Source organism: Mauremys reevesii, linkage group 2 (genome assembly GCF_016161935.1).
Source record: "Mauremys reevesii isolate NIE-2019 linkage group 2, ASM1616193v1, whole genome shotgun sequence".
NCBI lineage: Eukaryota > Metazoa > Chordata > Testudines > Geoemydidae > Mauremys > Mauremys reevesii.
Genome location: NC_052624.1, coordinates 112,184,415 through 112,199,623, shown reverse-complemented (window position 1 = coordinate 112,199,623; position 15,209 = coordinate 112,184,415). Strand labels below are relative to the sequence as shown.

Here is a 15,209-nt window from a genome sequence, read left to right as displayed (position 1 = left end):
GAGGCTGACATGGGCTTTGGCATAACCTGTCACAAAGAGTGCCGCACTGGAGCCTAGAAGAGAAGATAGGTAATGAAAACAGAATCCCCAATGCTATCTTCAAGCATGGGTGCAGAAGTCACAGCTAGGGCTGGCCCCAAATGTTCCATCAAAACTGTTTGTCAATAGAAAATTAGGTTTGGGGTTTTTGTTTTTTCAAGGAAAAGTCAAAATTTTCCCTGGGGGGTAAAAATCAGCTTTCCAACCCACTGTAGTCACACTATTTGTTTCTGCAGCTGAGCTCCCTGGAACTCTTCGGTCTTTTGGGGGTGGGTGAGTCAAGGGAGGAGTATGGTATGGCCAACGGATTTATAACTATGTAGATTCACTGCTACAGACCTGAAATTCTGCATCACAGCTGGGAGGGGAAATTCCACCTGAGATCCCTCTCAGCCTCCTCAGCACCAACCATGTTTCAGGGGGGCACAGGGACCAGAATTTGGCTCTCTGGGTGGAGATAGGATACTTCCCAGTTCTCCTCTCCAGAAAGGAACAGCAAAGATAGCCCAAAGAAGCAGCCCACTATTGGTCATGCTGCTCAGAAGTGTGAGGTCAACTGGGAAAAGAGCAAATAATGAAAAAGAAGTCACAGGCACTGCTTGTGCACCGGTTGTTTTCTACATTACAACACCCTGTTACTGAGGTAGGAGTTTGGGCTGAGTATGATCTTCAGAACTGGGCCCATTAATCATCATCTCTTTTGTCCTAAGACATATGCACAGTCAAAAAAGATACTGCAAATCACAAAGTTATTTATTATATTATTGTCATATGGATAGGCCTGATCCTGCAACACTTCATTCAGCAGAATAGTCCTTCCTAATTTGAGATCAAGTCTACACTACAGATTTCTGCCAGTATAGCTGAGTCAGTCAGTCAGATGCCAAAGTGTGATCCCTGACCAATGCAGCTGTGCTCGTGGAAGCCCGTAGTGTAGATGTAGCTATATCAGCAAAACTCTCTTTTTGCTGGTATAAGTTGCATCCACAATAGGAGCGCTTTGACGGTATAGTACAGTATTTGTTAGCGTAGACATGCCTGAGTAGTCCTCTCAATTTCAGTTGACTATTCATGTGATTAAAGGTTTGCAGGTCTGGGCCATAATACAGTTTTACCATGTAGTTTGAGATAATACCTTCGGCTACAGAAGGTGAGTAGCCATTTACATCCTTACTGGAGGAGAACAGTTGGTTTTATGCAAGTCAGTATTTCAAATAAATTTAATTAGGAGGTTTTTGTGGGCCTTTTGTTCTTCATATGGAAAATGTTAATTCATTTATTTTCGCACATTTCCTTCACTCTGTGATACTTTATTGCAACACATGTTTTGAAAGAAATGTACAACTCACCATATGTTGACACTTAACCATATTAAATGCAACATCTTAAAATAATGAATATAAACTCTAGAGCTGGTTGAACCATTAGTTTTGAATGGCCCATTTGACAGTTAGCCTTTTTTCCTGTTTGTGAATTGTGAAGAGAGCATGCTACTTTTGTAATTTGTCATTCTAAACTGATCAAGAAATAGATTTTACAAACATACCTGGCTATGGAGTGACACTAAATTGTTCACAGTGAGTATGACTAGACACCATACTGATTAGACTATATACTGAATTTTTTAATTCAGGCTTTATCACATGGTATTGTTTTTGTTCCCTGATTGTCTAACTTAATATTTGTAAAATAATTCTTCCCAGAACGATTGTCACAACATCAGTTGCATTTCTTCATTACATTAATTTCTGCTACAAGCCTGAAATTCACTGTTTGAGAACCTTTCCATGAATAAAATTATGGTTCATAAGCAGCAACTAATAAAGAGATATGACAGGCCCAATCAAAACTGATTTACTAATTCAACAAAACTGTGAACAGGTGGGTTGTGTTTTTTTTTAAACCAACAATTTACCAGCTCTATTTAACACTAATGTTTAAATTCATCATTGGTGTAACTCCACTGCTGGGCTATAAGCCACGGCGGGGCTAGTGGGACAGCAACCCAGGGCACAAAGCTGTGGGGGCAGAAAAATGGGGTGGAAAAATGGTAGGGGGTGCAAATATGCTTGCTCACCCCAGGCGTTAAAATGCCTAGTTATGGCTCTGCTCCATTGAAGTCAGTTCCATTGATATCAACTTCTCTGATCATCAGGAAATGCAAATGTCAAGGTTCTCCTAATGGACTTTGACAAGCAACCTATATATGTAGTATATTAAGTTATTACTTAAGCTGTTAAATGTATACTTGAATATAGACTGTGATGGTATTGACATAAACTGTGACCGTATAGATCACTGTTGCAACCAGGGTCCTATGGTTGCACCAGGTCTTGTACAGAGGAGGTCAAGTGGGGTGTCTATGGAAAGGTTGTAGTTTGCTGGTTATGATTATGCTGTCTGTATGTGTGTATCATTTTTGTATCTGAAGTTATGAATATTGGCTAGGTACTTGTATCTCAATGTGTTTGATTCTAAGTAGTCTCAGCAAAGCATTGGGTCAGCTTCTTGAGAAAGGACTATTCTCAGTAAGTGCCCAGTCAAGAAACACTTAACTGACAATGGACTTTGGGAGATGCCAATCTACATCTGAGCTTTCCTGGGACCATTCAAACTAACATGTAAACAATGAATCATAGAATCATAGAATTCAAGATCAGAAGGGACCATTATGATCATCTAGTCTGACCTCCTGCAAGATGCAGCGTCGGCCTGCAAAGAGCTGAATCATTGGTGGACATGTGACTTGCCCAGGTGGCTACAAACTCCATCTTGTTGTTGTGATTTCGCACAGAAGAACAGAGAGACTATAAAAGGCCCTGGAAACCCCTCCATTTTGTCTTCACCTGGCTCAAGAGATGGCCTCTCCACCCCCAAGAGATGCCTGAAAGAAACTGGAACAAAGGACTGTAACTATGGGGGTGTGAATGATTGCTGAACCCAGACTAGGAAGGAGTCCAGTCTCTGAAAGAAGCTTATTGGAACATCTCTGGGGCCGAGATTTCATCTGTAATCAGTTTCTTACTGTATTAGGCTTAGACTTGTGTGTTTTATTTTGCTTGGTAACTTACTTTGTTCTGTCTGTTATTACTTGGAACCGCTTAAATCCTACTTTTTATACTTAATAAAATCACTTTTTGCTTATTAATTAACCCAGAGTAAGTAATTAATACCTGGGGGAGCAAACAACCATGCATATCTCTCTATCAGCATTATAGAAGGTGGACAATTTATGAGTTTACCCTGTATAAGCTTTATACAGAGTAAAACAGATTTATCTGGGGTTTGGATCCCATTGGGAGCTGGGTGTCTAGGTGCTGGAGATAAGGTAACCTACTAAGTGGTTTTCAGTTAAGTCTGGCGTGTCTGACTCAACAAAGCAGGATTCTGGAGGCCCAAACTGGCAGAGAAAATGGGCTCAGAGGTAGTCTCAGCACATCAGGTGACAGTCCCAAGGGGATCTCTGTGACCGAACTCGACACATATACAAAGAGCTCAAATACTTTCTTGCTTGTATTGGGGGTCAATGGATTTTGTTCTTTTCAATGGGAAGTGCACCCCCAGCAGCTGGTGGCTGAATTAGGTCATTATTTGGGCTCAAGTATTTGCATAATTAGTATTTGCAATTTTGCTGAGTTAACATTGCCATATAAGCCTCAATACTTATATTTACCAATTTAGTGTTTTAAGGGCCAGTCCTGCTCCCAACTGAAGTCAAAGGGAGCTTTGACTATCCAAGAAATGAATAATCAGACTCAACAAATTAACGAAGCATATTTTGGCTGTCCCTCTTGAGAGGCCCAGAAGACTCAGCCCAAGGGGAAAGAGGAGGTGAAGGCAGTTTTAAGTCACCTTTCTGGTACTTAGATTGTGGGCTGCTGCAGGAGCTGGAATGGCCCCTGGTGTATGTTACAGCAGCTCCAGGGCCTGTTCTAATTTATGGCAGTCTCCCTATGGCTGCTTAGGGGCATCACCATAGCCCAGATTCTCTACAGTACTGAGTGCTACAGGCACATGCCCTCCTGCCCTTGGCACATACCATCTGCCAGGTCTGCAAAGGGTGGGGAGGCAGGATAGGACCTATGTTGCTCCTGTGCCCAAGGAATTCTCCAGGGCCTGTTGTTCTCCACCATGGCCCTTATACATTGCTGTGGCAGCAGCACAAAGAGCCCTGGAGGAGCCAGCACCAGCCCCAATCTCCCTACTCCCCTAACTAAAACTCAGAGTACATTCAGCGTGGGGAACAGAGTACTTGCCTTAGAGTTAACTTTCTGCACATTAAAACAAACATTGGTGTTTCTTTAAAGTTTCAGACATTTGCTTTCCAGCTTCCTCATGACATTTGTATTCAAAAGCTCTTTAAAAATAAGAGAGCAGCCAACATTCCTGTGAACTGAAAAGTTGGGATACGCCAGTGATGGATGTGACTCAATGTGTTTGTCTATGCAGGACCCAGTCCTTTACTATTGAAGTCAGTGGGTATTTTGCCATTGCTTTCAGTAGGAGCAGGATTAGACTGTATCCCAATACAGCAAGGATCATACACCAAGGGCTTCAGTAGCACAAGTTCCCAACTGGGCTCTGTCCTGCCCTCACTCTTACCGTGAAGGAACCACTTCTAGGCATAAGAGGGTCATTAACTCTCCGTGACCATTTAGTTCTCAGTCTCTCTGCTAAGAGAAAGGTTGCCAATTTATATCACTTGTGGCAGTGTAACTGTGAAAAGGACCCTTTCCCACTAGAATCTGGATTGAGATGTGTTTCATATAGTGCATCAAACAGTCATCAAAAGGTAAGAAAGCTTTTGACTGCCAAACAGTCTTAATTCCAGCGTTGTATCCTCTTAACAATCCCAGGAGCCAGCCAAATGCTCATTTCACAATGTTAACAAATAAATTAGAATTGAAGGGTCACAGGTGTGTATTTGACAAACAACTTTAATTTTGGTTGCACCTCTCCATTGTTTGCAATACTCTCTGAGAAGTCTGGGCCTGGGCCTGATTCTGCAGGGCCATAATCCCTGTGAAGTCACTTCCACCTGGGCAAAATGGTTGTAAACCACTTCCAAATCAGAACAGCAGCATTTCACACTCAGTGGTGTAAATGACTGCACAAAATGGAAGGCTGTAAAGAAACTGGTCTTTTGTTCTTCTCCATTTGGCAAGGCTTAAATGTTTCCCTTCTGTTTCTTATGGAGCACAAGCCAGGTTGGTATCTCCTTGCTGTCTATGATGCCAGCTCAGTCCTGGGATTGAACAGGGTTTTTTTAGTTCATTTGAACTCCATCTGCTGGCTGGATGGCTGAATGTGCAGCAACAAAACAAGAATAGTGGTGATTCATTACTGTCTTTGCCAGTCTCAGAGACAGCATAGTAGTATTTATCACTGGGAAGAGATTCCTTACCAAACACCAACATTCGTAAGGAATGTCAAATTTGGGAGTTAAATTACCTGACATTTCCCCTTAATAATCTCTTTATCAAGTATTTTTAATTGGGTGCATGCGATGTTTGTTAACATTTTTCAGGGATCTATTTTAACAGCATAGATTTAAAAGGCCAACAGGCAGTATTGTATGTATATTGCTTTCTTGTATTATTATTTATTACTTATCAAAAAGACAAAGAGCTGGACATAAAGAAGTTTGTACATCACAACCACAAATATTTATACAACTGTGATTAAAGTGTCCTCTCATCAGCTGATGTTGTGACATGCTTCCAGATCCACAGATGGAAGACGTTATGTACGTACTCAATATTATTATTTTCATTTCCTCCTCTTCACCCATTAGAGACCCAGTGTCAAAATGCTTGAGATGAATTTTAATTTTGCAGAAATGCAGAAGATAAACCTCCACAATAATCCTTCTCCTTGTTGTCCATTATAGGGAAACATTTGGGCCCATATTCTGCTTTCTTTGGCAGCACCATAACTCCTCAACAACGCTATGAACTTCAATGAAGTTACCCTGGATTCACCTTGGTGTAAATGACAGCAAAACGTGGCCTAGTAGGCCAGATTCTGATGTCAGTTACTCAGGCATAAACTGGGACTGACTTCACTGAAGTTAGTGGATTCTCACCAGTATAAAACCAGCTTAAAGAACTGTCCCAGTCTGATTAAGGGCGAACTTGAATGCTGGTTTCTAAAAATAGCACTTGCACTTTCCAAGGATCAAAAAGTACTTTATGAACATTAATTATACTTCATGATACTCCTGTGTGATAGAAGCGTGTATTTAAACTGCATTGCTGAAGGGGAAACTGAAATACCCAAAGATTACGAGCCAAATCCTGCCCGCACCTGGTTACCCTGCTGTAAACTCATGAATAAAATTTGGACCAGTGATGAGTGATTTAATGCCACACAGCAAGTCAGCGGCAGACATAGAACAGAACTTGTGAGTGCTGCTTACCAGTTCCTTGCACTTACTACACGACACCATCGCCTCCCTTGAAGAAGGCAGGCCCTATTGAAGGCAGTTGTAGTCTATTGAAGGACAAACCTATTGACCATTCTTTCTTGTTTTTCCCCCAACAATATACAGACTCATGTGTGGACCTCTACATATGGGAGGCAATGTTGTACTCCTCCAAAATAGTGATGGCTGGGCTCTGCATATCATTCCCAGAAATCTCTTTCCTTTTCCTCTGTAGCACCCTGAATCTGGTTCTAAAATTTCTTTTAGCAATGATGTGAAAGTATCAGAAATGTTGACTGACACTGACATCATTGTGGGATGTCTCCTCTGCTATATTTTATAAGGATAGTTAAGCAATGGAATAGGCTTCCAAGGGAAGTTGTGGAATCTCCATTGTTGGAGATTTTTAAGACCAGGTTAGACAAACACCTGTCAGGAATGGTGTGCGTAAACCAGATCCTGCCTCAGTACAGGGGGCTGGACTAGATGACCTCTCGAGGTCCCTTCCAGCCCTACATTTCTATGATTGTCCTAGTTGTGAGCACTGAGAATTGGAAGCACGCTGGTCAATTACATGAGCTAGGACCTTGAGGCTTTATTCTAAAATTCAATTCTAAACCAGCCTTTAAGCTGGTTGGCGGAGTTGCGGGGAGGGCATGGAGCACTGGATGGGGTGTGAAGAGGGAAGCAGAAAAGGCATAGGGAAGACAGGCAGGGAGGAGAGGAAGGGCAAAAGAAGGAGAAAGGAAAGAATCAGAAATTTGATTTGATCAAATACTCTAAATCAACTGGTTGACAGCATATGAGCTGCAAATGTAAATGATTAAGTTGTGGAAACCAAGCACTAAAAGCTAGCAGGAGAAACTAAGCAGTAGATGTCCTGTTAAAGGTGGTGCCAAGCAACCAGAATTTCATTTTAGTGATTTTTTGGCATTCAACCTCTAAGTGGTTCACTATTGTTAATTAAATTATCCCTACTCACCTAAAGTGGATTTCAACGCATTTTGTTTTGCAAGAGCACAAATCTGATTAGTTTAGAAGCTGCAAAAATTATTAAAGAAGATTTTCTCCACTGAAATGTGTGGTAAGGAACAAAAGCGTTAGCGTCACGGAGGCCCTTACTTTTTTCTCCAAAGACTCCAAAGCAAGCTTAAATATTCTATTTCTATATTTGCATAATAAAATCTTTCTATATAATAATTTCTGTCTTTTGACAACTTGACCAATGTTCTTCTTGGAGATGAGCTCAAACCAAAAGCACCAAGACAAACTTACAACTGGGATCTCTCTATAATGAGACAGACCACAACTGCAAATCTGAATATCCCCACCAAACTCTGGGAAAGTCAGGATTTGGTTTCAAACTTTGCAGTCACAGCTCATCTCTAAATAGGGAAAGAACAGGTTACAGAATATTTAGATAAATTAGATGTAGTCAAGTCTGCAAGGCCTGATGAAATTCACCATAGGATACATAAGGAACTAGCTGAAGGAATCTTGGAACTGTTAACGATTATCTTTGAGAACTCACAGAGGGGGGGTGAATTCCCAGAGGATTGGAGAAGGGCAAACATAGTACCTATTTTAAAAAAAAGAGAACAAAGAACACCTGGGGAATTATAGACCAGTCAGCCCAACTTCAATACCTGGACAGATACTGGAACAAATTATTAAACAATCAATTTGTAAGCACCTAAAGGATCATAGGGTTATAAATAATAACCAACTTGGATTTATCAATCATGCAAAACCAAACTTATTTCCTTCTTTGCCAAGGTTATCAGGCTAGTGGATAGGAGGGAAGCTGTAGCTATTATGCAACTTGATTTTAGTAAGGCTTTTGATACAGTCCCACATGCCATTCTCATAAGCAAACTAGGGAAATGTTGTTTAGATGAAATTACAATGAGGTGGGTGCACACCTGGTTGAAAGACTGTACTCAAAGAGTAGTCAGCAATGGTTTGCTGTCCAACTGGGGGGAGGTATCTAGTGGAGTCCTGCAGGGTCCAGTCTGGATCTGGCACTAGTCAATATTTTCATTAATGATGGATAATGGAGGGGGGAGTATGCTTATAAAATCAGCAGAAGACACTAAGCTGGTGGGAGCTGGCAGTGACCCCTACATTTAGGTTGCATAACCCTTTCCATTATAAAATATTCTTGTGAGTTTTGTTGAGAAGCTGTAACACTTCCACTGTTTGTTTGCAGCAGAACTCTAATTTTTGGCACGGGAAAGACCAGGGTGGGTTGCGGAGGGTGGTCAGGAAGATACATGCTGCATTTCCCATGGAATTCCATTAAGATATGGTGGAGTTAGAGTCTGGTGAAAATTGCTATTTCCCATCTCTGGCTTGCATTGTACAGATTCATTCCGCCGGCCTGCCAAAAAACTCACCATTCTGAAGCTGGGCCCTTGCGTAGCAGAACCCCACAGTGCTCTAGTGACCTCTGGGAGAAGAGATTCAGTCATGTTGCTACCAGAGCAGCTGTAGCAGCAGGGGAGAGAGAGCCAGGACTGGCTCCTGTCTGGGCCCAGCGGCTCACCCCCACCATGGGGCAACGGTAGTAGTAGAGACAGAACCACGTTCTCCTGTGTGGCTTTCACCTGCCTTAGCCACAAGACCATCCTTTCCCTTTCTGCAGCCCCCAACCTTGGTCCATACACACCGGCCAACTTCTAGAGTAAATGAGTCAGGGGTCCTACAGACAATAGTCACATTCACTCTACGTTCCTGACTCATCCTCAGAGCAAGTCCATCCTGTGCACTGAAGGAGGCAGAGGCCCTATGCAGAAAGTAGTATGCAATCATGTAATTAAAGAGTGTATCATAATACACAAGCACAATGGGGATGAATTAAAGTTGCAAGGGCCACTGTAAAACTGGCATCTCCTAACTTTCAAGGACTTGACTTTGCAACCTTAACATTCTTTGTTAGGTAGGTTTTTAAAAGGTTGTTATATACCATTTGTTAAGCACTGACAGTGTACTTGGTGCTGTACAAGAGACATATATAGATGCCCCTTGGCGCCAAAGAACTCCATAATCTCCTGCTCCCACTGTCAGCAAAACTAGACTTATGGCAGAAGATTATGGGGCATCCTAGCTACTGTGCAGTTACTAGGGAACTCAAGGGAATTCTTCAAGCGGTCTGAATTTCCTGTAGTGGAAATGAAGCCAAACGTCCTCTAAGTCTATGTAATTGCCAATCTAAAATATAACAACAACAACAGTATCCTGCAGACCCTTACTTGCATGAATAGTCCAATTGTTGTCAAGGGAACTACTTGCTTCAGTAATGACTACTACTTTTAAGGATATATCTTAAAATTACTTGATTATTTTGTATTTTTCAAATTGAAGTTACTCGGCTCTGTTTAAAAGTTTCATCACCCTATATAATACACAGTTCATAACTGTCCTTACAAATATGCTACAAAAAAACAAAGAAAGGAGGAAAACTATCTTTACATTTGTCCTTTGTAGGGTTTGTTCACTTTTGCCTCTCTGTTCTTAGTGTTTTGTTGTCTAGACATTGTAATTTTTAATGTGCTGAGAATTTTAGGCTTCCCGACAATTTTTAGAACACTTTTGAATTTTTGAATATAAAGGGTCACTTTATGCTAAATGTAAATGAAATGAAAAAATCATCCATTTTCAACAGAGGCCCTTTGTTTCATGTCGTTGTTGCTATGCACATTAATGCAGCAATATAACTTGATCACTGGGAACAAGAACGCTTTGTAGTTAATATTTTTTGCTTATAAATGCAGTTCTGTTCTCAGCGGTCACAAAGGCATCACTTGATTTTCACCATTGTAAAACTGAATTAATCTTTTCTTGCTAACACTTAGCGCTGCACAATTAATAAGCTACTGTTATGCAATCTGCATGCCTTTATGAGTGTCAGCAACAGTAAGGCTGGTTTTGAGCAGAGTGTTATCTCGGACATTTGTTAAACAGTAACGGAGGTTTGACAATGCGTTACAGCTTACAGTGTACAGTTCAGCACTCCTCAGTCTCTCTGCATATCCATTGTACACACTGTGGGCCAAATCCTGGGCCCTGTTTATGCTGGCCACAAGACATTTGGCTTACCTTATAGTGCGCATTGGCAGGATGCCCCCAGATGGCTACAGAAATAGGCTTTACCTGGGGCTGACTAGTCCTGGGAATGATTTGGGTAAATGCAGAAAAAGGGCAGAGGGGATTCACATATCTGCTGTGCTGGCAGGTGTCATGGGCTAATCAGGACAGCATGGAGCTAATCCTTGGATCTTGGTCCCAGTCTCTCCCTCATCTACAGTAACCTCCCTGCTGCTGTGGCCATGGTTGATGCCAGTGGTGGGTTGGTAAGGAGTGGGACTAAAGCAGCTCTCCAATATCAAACATACCAGTGTTGGGGAAGTTACTTCAGATCCATGGGACACCAGTGGCCACTCCAGCTGTCTGCTTCATTCTGGATACGGTGCACCCACTTTATAACAACACACACAAACACTAGGGCCACCCAGGCTTGAGGTGAGGTTGCCATGAAGAGGAGAGGCGGTGGGAGTCGAGGCTGCAGAAGTGACGCAGGCTGTTGTTCTGAGAGGGAGACTCGGAAGGCAATGGAACAATTGTCCCTTTTTCCTGGCAACATCAGCTGAATCAGCACTGGCTCTGGCCTCATAAAAACCAGCAGCTGCTCCCCTCTCCTGGCTGGAGTTAAGTCATCATTTCAGAACCCTGGCTGTGCAAGAGGGCGGGAATGCAGAACAAGGAAGAGTGACAAGTGCAAGAGTAGCAAGATAATTTCTCCTCCCACCTTTGAAAATAATGAGCTGTACTAAAAGTCCCCTTTAGATTGCAGTGGATGTAAAGACATTCTCCCATCCCTGCTGAAGCATGTGCGTATGTGAGATGAGGGGCAAGGGAACAGGAAAACGCTGGAGAACCTGCCAAATGAGCAATGCAAGATAAACAAAAGGTCATTTGGCTTCTATATAGTATGTCATTGGCTGATTGGAGCAACAGTTTTTCATTGTCATTGTTTTGTAATTCAGCTTGATGTTGCCGTACCGGAGGAGTCCTACTGCAGCACAGCTCTGGAAATTGGCCATTTATCATGAATGCAATTGTCCTGATCTGACAAAAAGGGTTTTCTCAGTATTTCTGCACTTTACGTGAAAAAAAACAGGATATTAAAAACGACACATATACGAACAGACTGCCAGCACTTGCTTCTCTTCTAGCACAACTGTACAAAGCTGAACGAGTCTGAGGAGCTTTACAGGGTTTGCCAAGATTCATTTCCACTGAACAACTGCTTAGGGATCTGCTCTCTGTGATGCACATCAGTCATTCACAATAATACCCTCAAATCTTCTTGCCTTCACTCACACAGACATGGGCAGCCAGACCACAATGATCTCATCACTTCAGTGACAAAATAGTGTTGTTCAGCTTAATTTGAAACACACTTTTAGATTTTTCTCCTTGTATACTAGGTAAACTTCCCTCTCTTCTCCTATGTAAACAAAATCTAGCAGTCCAGAATCTGGATAAACTAAGACCTAAGTACTGCTAAGGTTTCAGAAACATAAGCTCAGTTCTATTCATTTTCATACTTTTACCCATCAATGAGAGAGAGCCTCAAACAAACTCAAGGAAGGAAACACGCCGAATTTGGGAAAGTTTGAATCTCAGCCTGGATGTCACCATTGAACATAATGATGCTGTATCTGCAAAAAGGGAACCGGGACCAGGAAATTGTATATACAGTGTCAAATGCTTGGAAAATCTGTGTTTGGTAATGGATGAAATTCCTTCACTCTCTTCATTACATTGAAGAATTCTATTCAGATTGTTTACTGTGATGGGTTAGCACAACTTCTTATACATGACCAAATGGACGTGAGACTAGAATCTAAAGCTAAAAACAAGAGTCTGTCTCTACACTAACAAAATTGGGACTCATAATCCTCTATCAGTTACAGCAATGGTGGGGCTTTAGTGTAGACAAGACTCTGGCATTTTTACCACCTTGTTGTGTAGCCCTATAACACGATGGTAAATTATTTTTTTTTAATTTAGAGTTTTCATTTTTTAGCAAGCTTTTATAAATACAGCCTGAGCCTGGATAAGATGCCTCCCTAGCACATCAAGAGGCTTTACAAATAGAAGCATAACCCAGGCAGAATTCCCTGTCCTGTACAAATATCCATGGGAGGGAGCCTGGGTAGGAAAGCTCTGTGAATAGGGCCTTCCCCCAAACCATTCTAGAAGGATGGGGCAGAGGAGGATTAGCCCACCTTTTGGAATCAGCCACTATTTTTTTAAAATTGATTTTTCTAGTGAGGGCTGTTCCATCCACACATCAAGCAGAGAAGCAGCACCATCAAAGTGGAGGCCCTGTACCCATACACTGGCTCTCCCATGAGGAAAACTCGGGGAGGGGAACACCACAATTTTCCTTTCCTCTTAACCCCCTCCTACAGATTTTCCTCCAGAATGGCTGATCTGCCCCTGAGTTTGGATGCACAGACCACAGTTTCCATGCAAAAATGGCTACCAAGCAACTCACTACAAATGATGCCTATGAATACTATGCACAAGCTAAACCTTTCTATTCCATATGCTGCTAGATCATCTTCCAACAAAAATGGTCTCTTTCTGCCCTGGGGCAGAAACATATAGTGTGTGTGGGATAAAGGAAAAGGTGTAGATGCTGCAAAGTAAATATGATTGTACCTCAACCATAGTAATTTATTTATTGTGATTTCCTTAATATTATGTATTCAATTTTTATGAATTGTAGATTTTATTGTATCCTTCAGTCTTTTATATCACTGCTTCATTTTTATCTGGCTGCAGAGGGGGACAAAATGGAAAAGCTCAGTCATGAGGTAACAAGTACCAGCCAGCACTTGGTTACTAAGAGTTCCTGTTTACCTAAAACTCTGATACACAGGAATAAAGAATCTGGGTCATAAAAGCAACTGGAGAATGTTACCTGTCTTTGTGCTGAATAGCAGGGAGCCTGGAAATTGGCAAGTTTTAGCTTCAAACAGTAGGAGCTTGCTTCAATAAGATGATTCATTTCTTTTAGAAAGTGACTTCAGGATTTTAGCCTCAGTGAGAAACGTGGGTATTTTCTTTGGAATTAATTCTGCACTGTCCTGAAAACTGCACTCTGGTAAATCTCGTAGTCCATAGCCAGATGTTTTTGTTCCAATGTGGAAATAAGATTTGTTCAGAGTGATCAGCCTGGCAGCTTTGAACAAACATTCAAACAGCGGGCAGCACTGAGCTGATTGTTATTTGTATGTTATATTATTATTATCGTACGTGTGGAGGTTTTGTTGTGTGCGGTGTGCACGAGGAGCTGATTTTCACATTTATGGAAGCACTGGGGAGTCACTTTTCAGAATATCTGTCCATTGCTAGACAGTAAAATAGAGAGAAGAGACCCCTCAGAGAATGGGTTATTAGAGGGTCACCTTAGGAGGACAAACTCCAGGGATCTCACTGTATTCCAGAAGTAGCTGCTACCATGGGCAACATCAATAAAATGTCTGGTTGGAAAATGCTGGGAATAATGCTACGACCAGAAGTATCAAAAGATTAAAATTGATATTCTGAATTTTTAGGGAATAAAAGAGAGAGTATCATGAAAAAAAAACAAAAAACCCACAATGCATGATGAGAACGTCTGGCATCGTATCAGGCAATAACATAGGAAGACAAGTACAAATGAAAGCACTGGAGTCAGAAAGGGTCCAGACCTATTTATAGTGAATGAGTCACGACTCTTTCCCAAGCAGCAAAATCAACATAAACAATATACTAAGTCCCTGTCCAATCATTATGGCAGTGTCTGATTTGGAAGAGAAAAGTAATGATATGTCCTCCAAACGTGAGTATGTGTGTAAAAAATTTCTCAGTAAAATATATGTAGTATTACAGAAAAGATGATTTTATTAATTCAATAGACAAACACAATTTACAGTATATATCTAATTTATTAGAGCTGTGAAGTAGCCACTCTTCAAAATATCTCATCTCAGCCACTTAAAATTCTCAGGAAGGATTGACAAAATTGACATATAAAAAAACAACAGAAGCAAGTAGGGACAAAATTAGAAAGGCCAATGCACAAAACGAGTTTAAACTAGCTAGGGACATAAAGGGTCACAAGAAAACATTTTACAAATACATGAGAAGCAGGAGGAAGACCAAGGACAGCATAGGCCTATTACTCAATGAGGAAGGAGAGACAATAACAGAAAATGCCTCATCGGCCAAAGTGTTAAATGCCCTTTCTGTTTCAGTTGTCAGGTTAGCAGTGATTGCCCGACTAGCATAGTGAACATCAGTGTACATGAGGTAGGATCTGAGGTTAAAATAGGAAAAGAACAAGTTATGAATTACTTAGATAAGTCTCCTTAGATGTCATCAAGTCAGCAGGACCTCACAAAATATGTCCTAGAATACTTAAGGAGCTGGCTGCAGAGATCTCTGAGCTATTAATGATTATCTTTGAGAAGTAATGGAGGACAAGAGAGATCCCAGAGGACTGGAAAAGGGCAAATATAATACCTAGCTATCAAAAGAGGAATAAGAACAACCTAGGGAATTATAGACCAGTACCTAGAGAGAGAATTTGTAAGCACCAAGCAGAAAATAAGGTGCTAAGTAACAGGAAACATGGATTTGTCAAGAACAAATATGCCAAACGAACCTAATATCCTTCTAGATAGGGTAA

At 41.3% G+C, this 15,209-nt stretch overlaps 1 protein-coding gene across 18 annotated transcripts in view; it reads right to left on the bottom strand.

Annotated features, from left to right (window-relative positions):
- LOC120396454 (poly(rC)-binding protein 3-like) overlaps positions 1-15,209 on the bottom strand; it is a 585,054-nt gene that overhangs the window by 101,852 nt on the left and 467,993 nt on the right. The window contains exon 1 of one of the 18 annotated variants that reach the window (XM_039521355.1): positions 10,858-11,053. The exons of the other annotated variants lie outside the window; for them this stretch is intronic. The gene's annotated coding sequence lies outside the window, so the exon portion shown is untranslated. Of the gene's footprint in view, positions 1-10,857; positions 11,054-15,209 lie in introns of those variants that run through there. 18 annotated transcript variants of the gene reach the window in all.